Raw genomic sequence first — 13,022 nt, 5'->3', positions numbered from 1 at the left:
CCTGTGTGTGTTGGTGGGGAGAAAAAGGCAAAGTCGACATGGCATCCCCTCACGATGCCATGCACACTAAATACTGCCTGTGGCATAGGTAAGTCACCCCTCTAGCAGGCCTTACAACCCTAAGGCAGGGTGCACTATACCACAGGTGAGGGCATAGCTGCATGAGCAATATGCCCCTACAGTGTCTAAGTCTATTCTTAGACATTGTAAGTACAGTTGTGGCCATATTAAGTATATGGTCTGAGAGTTTGTAAAAAACGAACTCCACAGCTCCATAATGGCACTGAATACTGGGAAGTTTGGTATCAAACTTCTCAGAATAATAAACCCACATTGATGCCAGTGTTGGATTTATTAAAAAATGCACACAGAGGGCATCTTAGAGATGCCCCCTGTATTTTACCCAATTGTTCAGTGCAGGACTGACTGGTCTGTGCCAGCCAGCCTGCTGCTGAGAGATGAGTTTCTAACCCCATGTGGAGAGGGCCTTTGTGCTCTCTGAGGACAGAAACAAAAGCCTGCTCTGGGTGGAGGTGCTTCACACCTCCCCCCTGCAGGAACTGTAACACCTAGCAGTGAACCTCAAAGGCTCAGGCTTCGTGTTACAATGCCCCAGGGCACTCCAGCTAGTGGAGATGCCCGCCCCCTGGACACAGCCCCCACTTCTGGCGGCAAGACCAGGGGAGATAATGAGAAAAACAAGGAAGAGTCACCCACCAGTCAGGACAGCCCCTAAGGTGTTCTGAGATGAGGTGACCCCTGCCTTTAGAAATCCTCCATCTTGATTTTTGAGGAATTCCCCAATAGGAATAGAGATGTGCCCCCATCCCGTCAGGGCGGAGGCACAAAGAGGGTATAGCCACCCTCAAGGACAGTAGCCATTGGCTACTGCCCTCCCAGACCCAAACACACCCTTAAATTCAGTATTTAGGGGCTCCCCAGAACCTAGGAAACCAGATTCCTGCAACCTGAAGACGAAGAAGGACTGCTGACCTGAAGCCCTGCAGAGAAGACAGAGACACCAACTGCTTTGGCCCCAGCCCTACCGGCCTGTCTCCCCACTTTAAGAAAAACTGCAACAGCGACACGTCCCCCAGTGTCCAGGGACCTCTGAAGCCTCAGAGGACTACCCTGCATCTAAAAGGACCAAGAACTCCCGAGGACAGCGGCCCTGTTCCACAAAGACTAAAACTTGCAACAAAGAAACAACATTTAAAGGACTCCACGTTTCCCGCCGGAAGCGTGACACTTTCCACTCTGCACCCGACCCCCCCAGCTAGACCTGCGGAGAAACAACACTACAGGGAGGACTCCCCGGCGACTGCGAGCCCATGAGTAGCCAGACTTGACCCCCCCTGAGCTCCCACAGCGACGCCTGCAGAGGGAATCAAGAGGCTCCCCCTGACCGCGACTACCTGCTTCCAAGAACCCGACGCCTGGTAAAGACACTGCACCCGCAGCCCCCAGGACCTGAAGGATCCGACCTCCAGTGCAGAAGCGACCCCCAGGTCGCCCTCTCCCTTGCCCAGGTGGTGGCTACCCCAAGGAGCCCCCCCTTGCCTGCCTGCATCGCTGAAAAGACCCCTGGGTCTCCCATTGAAACCTATTGCAAACCCGACGCCTGTTTGCACTCTGCACCCGGCCGCCCATGTGCCGCTGAGGGTGTACTTTTCATGCTGACTTGTGTCCCCCCCGGTGCCCTACAAAACCCCCCTGGTCTGCCCTCCGAAGTCACGGGTACTTTCCTGCTGGCAGACTGGAATTGGGGCACCCCCTTCTCCATTGAAGGCTATGCGTTTTGGGCACCACTTTCAACTCTGCACCTGACCGGCCCTGAGCTGCTGGTGTGGTAACTTTGGGGTTACTCTGAACCCCCCACAGTGGGCTACCTTGGACCCAACTTTGAACCCTGTAAGTGCTTTACTTACCTGAAAAACTAACAAATACTTACCTCCCCCAGGAACTGTTGAATTTTGCACTCTCTAGTTTTAAAATAGCTTATTGCCATTTTTGCCAAAACTGTACATGGTATTTTGTTGATACAAAGTTCCTAAGATACCTGAGTGAAATACCTTTCATTTAAAGTATTGTGTGTAAATCTTGAACCTGTGGTTCTGAAAATATATTTTTCTATCCAAAAACCTATTGGCCTGGAATTGTCTTTGAGTGTGTGTTCCTCATTTATTGCCTGTGTGTATGTACAACAAATGCATAACACTACCCTCTGATAAGCCTACTGCTCGACCACACTAACACAAAATAGAGCATTAGAATTATCTCTTTTTGCCACTATCTTACCTCTAAGGGGATCCCTTGGACTCTGTGCATGCTATTTCTTACTTTTAAATAGTACATACAGAGCCAACTTCCTACAATTGGTTTCTATGGCAAGAACATCCGTCAAGCGAAAATTTGAAGTCTCTTCAGAAGAAACACCAAGAAAAGTGGCAAAAAAATCTTCTGAGGCACCCTCAAAGTCTGGCAGCCCTTCAAAAATTAGGATGAAGGCTTCTGACTTCAAGTCTAAAAGGAAGCCAGCTTCTCAGCTGTCGACGCCACCACTGAAGATGAAGCATACCTTCAAAAAGCCATCTTCCGCGCCATCGACAGGTTCATCGTCGACGATGGTGCCGATGACCGCTCAGGTATGGACGACGACTTCTACCGTCACTACACTGTCTATCTCTATGGTGAGATATGGCTCCTCGTCGACGGCACGCCCTATAGCTACACCGTTGCTGCTCTTATCGGTGACTCCACCGACGACAGCCTCGTCGACACTATTCCATTTGCCAACGCCCTCATCGACGCTGTCTTCGCCCGACGACAGTTTTGACAGCGGAACACCAGCCGTTGACGGCATCGTCGATGACACACCAACCGTCGACGACGCTTCTACCGTCGACGACAGTCGAGAAAGAGATGCTCTTGTCGACAATGCCGCCGTCGATGACCCCACCATCGACGACAAGGACTGCCGTAAAGGCACAAAGACCAGATTAGTTGCCTCTGATGTCGTCAGGATACTAGGGTACTCACAGGAGGGCAAAATAATATCATCTAGCGCCCTCTGTCCCATCGCCTAGAAAGGTTTCCAGCTTTTTACATCGCATCTATTAGATGAAGATGATTCCGAAGAGGAAGGTTTTTTCGGAGTCGCCAGCAGCCCTTCGCAACTAAGGGTCAAGTGCCAAGAGTACTCCAACGATGATGCTTCATACTATACCCAAGGCTACTATGAGCAGCTGCTATTGGCCGGCCTCCCTCCTGGATTGGTATCAGACTTACAGGTGATGTTGGAGGATTATCAGGAACGTTTCCCACCTAAACCTTTGTACGCACAACAGCCATTGCCTCTGCCGCCGCCAGCAACTCTTCTCTTGCCACAACCACATCATGCTCTTCAACCAAGGTCACAGTAGTCTTTGCTTTCCTCACCAAGACATCAGGTATCCTCTGATAATGATGCAGAGGAAGGTGGGATACAGCCTGCCACTGATGAGTGGGATGATTACATAATTCCGGCTCCTGCCTCGCCTACAGCACCCATAGTTGAGTCTCCGCCTGAGGATATAGGGGGCTTCCATAACCTGCTTGAGCGTGCTGCCACACGGTTCGATCTCCCTAGGCCCGCCACTCAGCAGGATTGCTTCCTATATGACTTCAGAGAACCTCATAGAAAAATGGTCAGAGCAATTCCTATCATAGACCATGTGTGGAGCCAGGGCCTGAAGATTATGCAGAACCCAGCAACGGTCCCTGTAGTGCTGCAGAGACTAGACAAAAAATATAAACCAACAGAGGATGCCCTGGCCTGCCTTTCAGGACATCCGAAACCAGACTCCATTATATCACAGGCCACCCAACGTCGCTCTAGGAATCCCTCTACGCCTTTAACATTACTGCCAGATAAAGAAGGAAGGCTCCTAGACAATATTGGCAAACGGTTTTCTTACCTGTCAGCCATTGTCGTCAGAGCGGCCAACTCCCTTGCTCTGCTGGGCCGATTCGATCGGCAGCTCTGGTCAGATGTATCCCAATCGCTATAAGAGCTCCCAGACGCCTCTATAGCTGAAGCTAGGAAGGTTCTTTTGGAAGGCCAGCGTTCATCAGTGGAAATAATTGATTGTGCGCTAGACGTAGCTGCAATGGGTTTTAGACTACTCGCTGGTTCAGCGGTATTGAAGCGGCAAGGCTGGCTTAAAGCCACCAATTTTCAGCCAGAGGTACAGATGAAAATCCTGGACCTTCCATATGACGGAGAGGCTCTGTTTGGTAAAGACGTCGACGACGCCCTTCAAACCATCAAGGCAGATACGGAAACGGCCAAATCCCTAGGCACTCTACAATACAGGAAAGTGCCCTTTCGGGGTGCTAGAGGCAGAGGTCAGCCGTCCTTTCGTGGTGGATACCAACAATATAGGTACCCAGCCTATACGTCCACGTTTAAGACTGCTAGGGCACAGTATCAGCCGAGGCAGCCACCTCCAGCGGCATACACCAGGCCCTACCACAAGTCCAAACAGGTGCGTTAACCTAAAGAGTCCACGCGTAGACAATGACTGTCTGCTGACACGGCTCGTTCATCCTCCTGCAACTTATCATGGAACACTCAAACATCATCTACATCGCTGGCAACAGATAACCAAAGACAAGTGGGTGCTGGATGTTATCCGCTTTGGACATCTATTAGAATTTACCCAAATACCACCTCCGATGCCTCCATCGCAAGTTAATCAGAAACACCTTCATCTACTTCGTCTGGAGGTAGCCACCATGTTGAGGAAAGGGGCTATAGAGTCTGTCCCACATTCCCAGAAGGGAAAGGGGTTTTACTCCTGGTTCTTTCTCATCCAAAAAAAGTCTTGCCTTTGGTGGCCGATTCTGGACTTACGGGAGTTAAACAAATACCTCAAAAAGCAGACATTTCGAATGGTCACCCTCCAATACGTCCTCCAGCTTCTAAACAAAGTAGACTACATGGCATCTCTGGACCTTCACGGCGCGTACTTTCACAGCTCCATCCATCCGTTCCATCGAAAGTACCTGAGGTTTGCGGTCAACGGCAAACACTTCCAGTTCAAGGTCCTTCCCTTTGGCCTACATTCAGCACCACAAATCTTTACCAAATGTCTACCGCCAATGGCGGCCTACTTGAGAAGTGTAGGAAGTTGGCTCTGTATATACTCTCTCAAAGTAAGAGATAGTGTGCACAGAGTCCAAGGGTTCCTCTTAGAGGTAAGATAGTGGCAAAATTAGATAATTCTAATGCTCTATTTTGTGGTAGTGTGGTCAAGCAGTAAGCCTATCAGAGGGTAGTGTTAAGCATTTGTTGTACACACACAGGCAATAAATGAGGAACACACACTCAAAGACTTACTCCAGGCCAATAGTTTTTATATAGAAAAATATATTTTCTTAATTTATTTTTAGAACCACAAGTTCAAGATTTGAAGTAAACACATAAAATGCAAGGTACTCCACACAGGTAAGTTAGGATCTTTGAATTCGAGCAGTAGCATCCACAGTTTTAGTTAAAATGGCAATAAGCTACTTTAAAAGTGGACAGAGTGCAAAAATCAACAGTTCCTGGGGGAGGTAAGTATTGGTTAGTTTTTCAGCTACGTAAAGCACTTACAAGTCTCAGTTCCTGGGCATAGGCAGCCCACCGTTGGGGGTTCAAGGCAACCCCAAAGTTACCACACCAGCAGCTCAGGGCCGGTCAGGTACAGAGGCCAAAGAGGTGCCCAAAACACATAGGCACGTATGAAGAACAGGTGTGCTCCGGTTCCAGTCTGCCTACAGGTAAGTACCTGTGTCTTTGGAGGGCAGACCGGGGGGTTTTGTAGAACACTGGGGGGGACACAAGTAGGCACACAAAACACACCCTCAGTGGCACAGGGGCAGCCGGGTGCAGTGTGCAAAGCAGGCCTCGGGTTTTGTATACAATTCAACGGAGGGACCCGGGGGTCACTCTAGCGGTGCAGGCTTGTCACAGGGGGGCTTCTTGGGCCAGCCACCAACTGGGCTAGGCAGAGAGTCTCCTGGGGGTCACTCCTGCACTGAGGTACGGTTCTTTCTGGTCCTGGGGGCTGCGGGTGTAGTGCTTGGTCCAGGCGTCGAGTTCCTTGTTACAGGCAGTTGCGGTCAGGGGGAGCCTCTGGATTCTCTCTGCATGCGTCGCTGTGGGGGGTCCAGGGGGGGGCGTCTCGGGCTACTCACGAGGTCGCAGTCGCCTGGGAGTCCTCCCTGTGGTGTTGGTTCTCTGGAGCTTGAGCTGGGGGAGTCCGGTGCAGAGGGTGAAGTCTCACGCTTCCGGCCGGAAGAGTGAAGTCTTTAGAAGTTGCAAGAAAGTTGCAAAGTTGTTGCTTGCTGTTGAGCAGAGCCGCTGCTCACGGGAGTTTCTTGGTCCTTAGGTTCAGGGCAGTCCTCTGAGGCTTCAGAGGTCGCTGATCCCTGTTGGATGTGCCGCTGTTGCAGTTTTTCGAGTCAGGAGACAGGCCGGTAGGGCTGGGACCAAAGCAGTTGTCATCTTCCGTTTTCTCTGTAGGGCTTTCAGGTCAGCAGTCCTTCTTCTTGTTTCAGGTTGCAGGAAACTGGTTTCCTGGGTTCTTGGGTGCCCCTAAATACTAAATTTAGGGGTGTGTTTAGGTCTGGGGGGCAGTAGCCAATGGCTGCTGTCCTGGAGGGTGGCTACACCATCTTTGTGCCGCTTCCCTGAGGGTAGGGGGGCACATCCCTAATCCTATTGGGGCAATCCTCCAAAACTAAGATGGAGGATTTCTAAAGGCAGGGGTCACCTCAGCTCAGGACACCTTACGGGCTGTCCTGACTGGTGGGTGACTCCTCCTTGTTTTTCTAACTATCTCCTCCAGCCTTGCTGCCAAAAGTGGGGGCAGTGGCCGGAGGGGCGGGCATCTCCACTAGCTGGGATGCCCTGATGTGCTGTAACAAAAAGGGTAAGCCTTTGAAGCTCACCGCCAGGTGTTACAGTTCCTGCAGGGGGAGGTGAGAAGCAACTACACCCAGTACCGGCTTAGTTCCTGGCCACAGAGTGACAAAGGGACTCTTCTCATGTGGTCAGCAACTCGTTTGGTTTTGGCAGGCTGGCAGAAACTGGTCAGCCTAACACTAGAAGTAGGATTGGTATTCAGGGAGCATCTCTAAGATGCTGTCTGGGTAAATTTTACAACAAATTCCACACTGGCATCAGTGTGCATTTATTGTGCTGAGAAGTTTGATACCAAACTTCCCAAATTTCAGTGTAGCCATTATGGAATTGTGGAGTATGTCTTTGACAAACTCCCAGACCATATATTCTTATGGCTACCCTGCACTTACATTGTCTAAGGTTTTGCTTAGACACTGTTGGGGCATAGTGCTCATGCACATATGCCCTCACCTGTGGTATAGTGCACCCTGCCTTAGGGCTGTAAGGCCTGCTAGAGGGTTGACTTACCTATGCCACAGGCAGTGTGAGGTTGGCATGGCACCCTGTGCCATGTCGACTTAGTCATTTTCTCCCCACCAGCACACACAAGCTGAGAGGCAGTGTGCATGTGCTGAGTGAGGGGTCCCCAGGGTGGCATAAGACATGCTGCAGCCCTTAGAGACCTTCCCTGGCCTCAGGGACCTTGGTACCAGGGGTACCATTTACAAGGGACTTATCTGAGTGCCAGGGCTTTGCCAATTGTGGAAGCAAAGGTACAGTTTAGGGAAAGAACACTGGTGCTAGGGCCTGGTTAGCAGGGTCCCAGCACACTTTCAATCATAACTTAGCATCAGCAAAAGGCAAAAAGTCAGGGGGTAACCATGGCAAGGAGGCATTTCCTTACAAGAAGGAACAGACATCAAGTCTTCACCTACTTCGACGACTGGTTGGTAAATGCTCCAGATATCCAGACAGCAAAAAGGTCAGTCAGGGCAACTCTGCGCCTTTTCGAGGAATTAGGCCTTGCACTCAACAGGGAAAAATCGTCCCTGCAGCCGTCCACTCGTCTAGCCTTCCTGGGGTCTATTTTAGACCCTCAACGAGCCAAAGCCTATCCAGCGCCAGATAGACAAACAAAGCTAACACAGCTGGCAAGAAACGTTCAATGAAAAAGGTATCTTTCAGTCCGGCAGTACAAGTCCTTGCTGGGCATGATGTCATCATGTATCAGCCTCATTCCATTCTGCCGCCTCCGAATGCGTCCGATTCAAGAAGAACTGGACAAACAGTGGACACAAGCAGCAGGTTACTTCTACGATACCATCAGCATCACGCCGCGTATGGTTCATTCTCTGGATTGGTGGACAGTTCCAGAGAACATTTCCAAAGGTCTCAGTTTCTTGGCATGAGTTTCTCCAATGACTGTCACCTCAAATGCATTGCTCACAGGATGGGGTGCATGCTTGCAGGACCTTCAGGTGAGCTGCAAGTGGCCACCCTCTCATCGTTCGGTCCACATAAATCTTCTCGAGCTGAGAGCAGTCCATTACGCACTGCAAGCCTTCCTTCCAAGGATGCGAGGGTCAGCTGTGCTTGTCAGGACAGACAATACCACCACAATGCACTACCTGAACAAGCAGGGAGGAACACGGTCTCGCATACTCTCCCAAGAGGCTCAGACCATCTGGAAATGGTGCATTCACCACTCCATCCACATCACTGCGGAGCATGTCCCAGGCCTTCAAAATACTATTGCCGATTCCCTAAGCAGGCTGACCACATCCTCCCACGAGTGGGAGCTGCACCAGAAGACGCTAGATCGGATATTCGACCAGTGGGGGAAACTGAGTCTGGACTTATTTGCATTCTCCCAGAACGCCAAATGCCATCATTATGCAAGTTGGCATCACCAACAGGGGTTATTGGGGGATGCATTTTCGATTGCATGGTCAGGGATCTATGCGTACGCCTTTCCTCCAATTCCCCTCCTCGCATAGGTGATCAGGAAAATGAAATCAGAGCCTTGACAACTAATCCTCATAGCTCCAGCGTGGCCACATCAACCATGGTACACAGAGTTGCTCCTACTGTTAGCCTCTCCACCCATCAGGCTCTGACCAATCCCAGACCTGCTTATCATCAATTAGGGGCAGGTGAGGCATCTGGACCCCAAATTGCTCAATGCACGCATGGGTCCTGAGTACAATGAGTTTGGGCATTTAGACCTCCCGCCTCAGTGCAGAGATGTGCTAGCTAGTGCACATGCAGCAAGTACCAGCAAGTCTTACCGACTAAAATGGAAGAGGTTTTGTATTTGGTGCGAAGCACAAAACGTACATCCTCTATCCTCCGCACCAGAGACAGTGTTGCTGTATTTATTACAGCTGGCACGTTCAGGACTAGCCCACTCCTCAATTAGAGTCCATCTAGCTGACATATCCAGATATAGAAGAGTACCTGGCAAACCATCTTTATGCTCTCTCAGATTGGTAAAACAATTTCTCAAAGGACTCTTCAGGTCATTTGCTCCAGTGAAACCTCCGCCGCCGGCATAGCAACTTAACGTTGTTCTTGGCCAGCTTATGAAGGAGCCCTTTGAGCCGATTCACAGAGCAGACATTAAGTACCTCACTTGGAAGGTGGCTGTTCTTCTTGCCCTTACTTCGGCACGCAGTTAGTGAAATTCAAGCTTTCAATATACAAGAGCCTTTTCTGCAGTTCAGACAGAAAAGAGTCATCCTGCGCACCAATCCTAATTTCGTGCCCAAAATACCTTCCGAGATCCATATCAATGAGGCGGTTGTGCTCAAGCCTTTCTTTCCAAACCCGCAAACTACTGCGGAAAGAACTCTGCATTCGCTCGTCTTGAAACGATGCATAAAATTCTATCTGGACAGGACAAAGGCATTCAGACAGTCTACTCAGTTGTTTGTAGCGATCAGTGCTACTAGGAAAGGTCACTCGGTGACCAAACAGTCTATATCCCGGTGGATTAAGGACGCAATCATATTTTTGTCATCAAAAGGCAGGAAGACCTTTGAACACAACAGTAAGAGCGCATTCTACGAGAGCGATCTCATCATCCTGTGCGCTGTTTGCTGGTGTTTTCATTAAAGACCTCTGCCGTGCTGCGACCTGGAGAACAGCTCACACCTTCATGCAGCATTACTTCCTGCGCACGGAGTCCCTTCGGGATGCAGCTGTTGGGTAAGCGGTCCTTCGTAACCTGTTCCAGTGACGGTGAGCTAATATATTTATTTCCCTCCATTTGCTTATTTTCTACTATAACATATTTTCTTTGATATCATGTTGTAGATCACAGTAAGAGCTGTATGTTCATATTATCAGACTGGTTTGCATTTCAGAAAGCTATGTTATTGTTGGTAGAGCGAAAAATGTGTTATTCACTGCTTACTATTCTGATTCAAGCGTGTGAATCTATGAAAGTTCCAATACTGTAGTAAGAAACAAGTTGCTTACCTGTAACTGTAGTTCTCCAGTATTGGAAACTTTAATAGATTCACATGCGAACCACCCTACCTCCCCTGGATAGCTCAACCTCATTTTCTCAGCCTTAGGATATTGTTGCACTTGTGCTGGGAAAATCTGAGGGAAATCAGCTCTTCACAGGAGGGTTCTAAGGGGTGGTGAGATCTGATTGGTTGTCTCTGAAGTTTGGTCCTTTTTTATAAAATGACTGTGAGATGTTACTAAATTAAGACGCCTAGTGCCTCTGAGCCTGTTATACAAGTGAATGTGATTTTGTATTACACCGGAGGCTCCTATCTCGACGACGGGGAATGATTCAAGCATGTGAATCTATGAAAGTTTCCAATACTGGAGAACTACAGTTACAGGTAAGTAGCTTGTTTTGTATCTTTGGTACCCACGACAAACCAGGCCAGCCTTCTACACAGGATTCTTGGCTTTATGTATTCTAATTGTACCTCAAGTAAGAATGAGATATATGTAGTGGCTGCTGTGGGTTTAGTAATAGCAGGATGCCAGACAAATAATAGGAATGTTAAAACAGCAGTTACAGAATGTAAAACCTGTCCACTTTATTATGTAACTAAGCAGAGAGCCAGTGAGGTGGAGAGGTGTTAACATCTACATCTTTCAGAAAATTCCATAGCTCCGATTTTATACTACATTTTGACTGAAACAGTGATCTTCCAGCTCTCTACTCCCTATGAACAACATTTACAATATGTTCCTCTCAAAACCGATGGAAAGGGAATTTCAAGAGAGTGAATTACATAAGGACCTCTGTGAAACTTTTTTTTTTTTTACCTTGGTAGCTGTTTTTCCATATTTTCTCTCACCGCTCTCAGCTGCAGATGTCAGAAGTTTCTTTCCAAAAGTTGATTCCTCATCCTTTTTCTGTTTTATACTATTTCTAAGAATACCTGGCAGCTATAAAATCTCTCTCTATGCTCTTTCAGACCCAAGGGACACATAAGACTTCTGCTTGAGACCCTCATAATTAATGTATTTTCTGTGTTTCACCCCAGCAACGTTCATTGAGATTTTGAAACATGAATGACCTTCTCTGCAAAGACTCAGTAACAGAGACAGGAGGTTTTCTCTTCCAGGAGATCCTCATCAATAATCATAAGACGTGAATAGTCCCGCCTACGTGTAAGATCCTGGAGCACCTGAAGAGGGCTTTCCCTGTGGCAATCACAACCACTAGAATCGTTAGAGAAGGTTAAAGCCATTTCGTCCTCTCTGCAGCTTGTTCAAGGGACATAGTTTCGATGAGAGTTAAACCATCTTTTTTTGCACAAGTTGGTCTCCAAATTTTACTTATGTCACTCTATCTCATTGCCTTCTTTCTACCCCGCACCTCATCTTTCCAAGGATGGGGACATGTTCACAGGTTAGGCCCTAGGTTTGAAATCAGCCACTATATTAATAGTGATCATAACAGATCATAAGGATTTTGTTGCCTTTGAGGGCTCACCCATTGCTGAATTGGTTAGAAAGCAACTCCACGTGAGATTCCCCGTATAACGATGCTATGAACTGGCTGGTAAGAAGTTTCTAGGAGGTTTGTTGCCACATTCTCTGGGAGGTAAAGCAGCTGGCTCTTCACTTCTGTGAGGTGTTCCAATCCAATGAGTCAGGTAACATCCTGGGCTTCTTTGAACTTTTTTGCTAACCATTACTGTTTAAATTAGTAGGACAGCGCAATCCCAATTCAGGATTTCCACCGTCAAGGTTTGGTTGTATGGATTGAAAGGATTCTCAGTCTTCCTCAGTACTAGCTCATATAAGGTACCTGAGGGAACGAACACCTGTTAGAAGAACAAATTGCTTAGATTCTGCAACACTCGTTTTTAATGGATATGACTTACTCCCTCAGGTTCCTTGTCACCCTCCCACCAACCCTCAGGAGGTTAGCTCTTTTTTCACTATTTTTTCCTTTGGCTGTGCAATCTGCGTCATCTGAAAAGTAGTGAGTAAAAAAATTATGGTGTAACTGACATTTCTGGCTTCAGTCACATTTTACATGTACTCCCCACATCACAGCCTTTAGGCCCTGCAACTCCACATCATTCAGATTCATGGCACTGATGACTTGCAAGTGCCGGAAAATTTTCCAGATGCAGTTTGGTGCCTGGGTATCAAGTTCACATTAGTTATCTTTCAGAGCTGTCACATCCTTCAGAAAGATCATCACTGAAGATAATTAATTACCTTGCTCGTTGAACGCACAGTATCTTGTGCAGATTTGCAATAGCATTTTCTTCTCTCCCCTTCCTTGTGTTTGGGTATTGTATTGCTATACCTCTTTTACATAGGAAAAATTGTAGCTACTAATGCTTGAGGCGCCGTTGTCTGCCTGTGTACCTATGGTGGCACGAGCAAATCTCCAGGATCTTCTTGATCTCTACAGTGGTACAGAGACTGCATCTCTTTCTGGCTTCCTGAAAATACTTCTAAGGTAAAGAATCTGAATATAGCTGTTGTATTGATCAGAAAACTTGTCAGCACAAGTCAAGTAACTTTATTGAGATGGGGTTTAATTGGGAATGACTCAGATTGTGATCTGACCTTAGCATTTATTTGTCTTCATTAATAGTCA

The 13,022-nt window shown here is 48.1% G+C and overlaps 1 protein-coding gene across 5 annotated transcripts in view; it reads left to right on the top strand.

The window, feature by feature from the left end:
• KMT2E (lysine methyltransferase 2E (inactive)) overlaps positions 1–13,022 on the top strand; it is a 1,466,695-nt gene that overhangs the window by 1,387,547 nt on the left and 66,126 nt on the right. The window lies entirely within an intron of this gene.

The sequence above is a fragment of the Pleurodeles waltl genome, chromosome 4_1, assembly GCF_031143425.1.
Source record: "Pleurodeles waltl isolate 20211129_DDA chromosome 4_1, aPleWal1.hap1.20221129, whole genome shotgun sequence".
Classification (NCBI taxonomy): domain Eukaryota; kingdom Metazoa; phylum Chordata; class Amphibia; order Caudata; family Salamandridae; genus Pleurodeles; species Pleurodeles waltl.
This window is presented reverse-complemented; position numbering and strand designations above follow the sequence as displayed.